The sequence below is a fragment of the Echinops telfairi genome, unplaced genomic scaffold (assembly GCF_000313985.2).
Source record: "Echinops telfairi isolate 266 unplaced genomic scaffold, ASM31398v2 ScPeMD7_7421;HRSCAF=8459, whole genome shotgun sequence".
Classification (NCBI taxonomy): domain Eukaryota; kingdom Metazoa; phylum Chordata; class Mammalia; order Afrosoricida; family Tenrecidae; genus Echinops; species Echinops telfairi.
In genome coordinates this window covers 3748897-3751545 of record NW_022111321.1, presented here as the reverse complement: position 1 = coordinate 3751545, position 2649 = coordinate 3748897, and the positions used below count along the sequence as shown (strand labels likewise).

Sequence of the window (2649 nt, the reverse complement as noted above, 5' to 3'; positions counted from 1 at the left end):
TCGACCCCATTGGCTGAATCAAATTCACCTGGCTTAGATGGGCCAATCCAGGTGTAACGCCCACCTAGGTGTACCGCCCCTTCCTGGCATGAAGCTGGAACCTCTGAACATGGGTAATGGACTCCCCATTCCCTATGCTAAGCTATCTAACAGCTTGTTGCTTCTCTGCTAGATGGCCGCTTGTTTAACTTCCAGCCTTTAATACCCCAGAACAATAAAGCCTGTTAACTGTTACTGAGTTTCTCAATAAAGCCTGTCAACTGATACTCGAATTTTGTTCCATTCTCTAATTTTCGATCAGCTTCCTGAAAAAGGAAAAGTACTTGAAGCACTTACTGATGAAGATTGAAGAACAGTCTTCAGTATGAATTACATTTCGATTTCAAGAAAATTCCTTAAAAGTGCACGAATAACAACATGAGAAATGGAGAAAAGACTGAAGTGCTTAAAGGGGAACTATGCCTCAGAGCCAGTTCCATAGATTGCACATAACAATGGCAACGTTGATACAGTATTACTGCTAAGTTTCTCGGGTGGGAAATGCGTCGGTTCTTGGCTTCCCAAGAAAGAATTTACGCCGAAGCCTGGTTTGTGATCCAAGTGGGCTTTTATAAAGGACAGAAGCAGTTTCAGGTTTTATAGTCATTGAACACAGGCACCCTCATGGCACTATACATCCACACGTGGCTGTCTGAGGCCAGAGAGAGAGACCGCTGCACGGCTGAGCAGACAGCTGAGAAGCAGCCAACGGGAAAGAGGACCATGGTCTCCAGATTCAAGCCTTTAGGCCCTGAGGCTGGGAGGCGTGGTCGATGGTACTGGTTGACCTCATTGGCTGAATTAAGCCCACCTGGTCTAGTTTGGGCCCCACAGGTGTACCGCCTCCCTGGCTCGAGGGTCTGAATTTGGAGCTTGCCCCTTAGACATCCCTGCTTCTTGCTACCTAACATTACCAGTCTAAGTACTAGAGAAGGAGCCCTTTGTATTTCTCTGAAATGAATTCAGTTCTACCCAAGGATCAAGAGAGACAGGGCCAGTTGTTAATGTCGAACTGTTTGAGGTACTATACAAAGGGAATGTTTACATACATTCTAAAATGGGAACGATATGGAGAAGATTAGCCTGGTCCCTGCACAAAGATGACAAAGGGACACATGTTTCCTTCACCTATGAATTACCTATATTAGCAATCAAGAAAATGTCGCATGACGGAGAGTGTATTTAATCACTGCCCTTTTGTTCCAGATGTGTCCAAACAAATGATATATTAAGTGGAGGGTTATATTTGATTATTATAGGTAAGCAGGAATTGTTCAATTAAAACGATTCAAGGCCCTGGATGAAAGTATAGTGGCCTGTTGGCACTTGACCACCGGACTTTGCACACCACCCTTAGTGAGAGGCACACCTCCACAGGCCTGAGACAATGGAGAGCCTAAATACACACCTTCCAGGAAGGATGCTTGTTTCACAAGTAGCCCCCATTCAAGTGCTAATATAAAGCTGTCTCCTATGGGCACCTGGCTCCTCACATAAGCAGTTAGAGGATGCTTATCTTTAAGAGGAGTCAGCTTCCTTTGTCCTTTTTCCATTCACACCTTTTGTCTGTTAAATCCCTGGTACTTACTATGAAGTGTTCCCCTAGAGAGCTGGGGATATCCAAGATTAAGACATTGCCCATTTCACTGTGTGTGTATTAACAAGGGCCTCATGGCTATAAAACACTTCTCCGGATAATGGAGAGGAGTCCCTATCTCCATTTAGAAAGTCCACTTTCTATCTTCCCTTTCTTTTTTAATCGTGCCTTCGCTCCTCAAGACCCTGTTCAACTATAAGGCTGGACCCCACAATGGTCTGTGGCTGAAATCGGGTTTAATATTTGTAAAGATTAATTTCAATGTTTTACAAAATGGTTTAACCAACACTAAGGTTCTGTGGATCCAGGTGGAAAAGGGACATACTAGGGACATAGTCTCAAAAGAGTACACGCTATTTCAGGGAAGTGTGCCCAACTGCGCGGGGGTCCACAACTGAACATGGGCATCCTCGTGGGGCTGTGTGCCCACACGTAGTGACCTGAGGCCGGAGAGACCGAGAAGAGGCCAAACAGGTGCAGGAGCAGGGTCAAGGTGAGAAGGGCAGAAGGTCAGCCCGCTGTCCGCCAAGGTATTTTAAACCTCTGTCTAGGGAGGCGTGGTCAATGGTATTGGTTGACCCCATTGGCTGGATTAAGCCCAACCTGGGCCTAGTTTGGGCCACCCAGGTGTACCGCGCACCCGGCTCAGCATTGAATTGGCGCATGCCCCGTAGTCTTTATGGCTCACCGAGGCTCGCCTGGTTCTCCACAGCAACCTCCTGTAGGGGTCCTCCAGGCATGGAGAGGGACAAACTCCCTGGTCTCTGCTTTTACCTACCTAACACCTTCACACAACAACCCAGCCTGCACGCCACCCCCTCACCCACACCCTGCCCCAGCTCCCTCCTAACCCAGCGTGCACTTCTTCCCAGAAAGAGTGCCTTGCCCCTGTTGGCTCCGTGACTGGTAGAGCACACCACCTTGTATTGTCACCCTGCCCTGCCACTTCCCGGGCAGCAAGAACACCAAGCGCCACCCCACCCCTAGTTTGTACTGCGTCCTTTCCCTTTTCT

At 47.9% G+C, this 2649-nt stretch overlaps 1 pseudogene; it reads left to right on the top strand.

The window, feature by feature from the left end:
* Nucleotides 1–1076: 1076 nt before the first annotated feature.
* On the top strand, nt 1077–1171 carry LOC115872272 (annotated as a pseudogene).
* The last annotated feature ends 1478 nt before the right edge of the window (nt 1172–2649 follow it).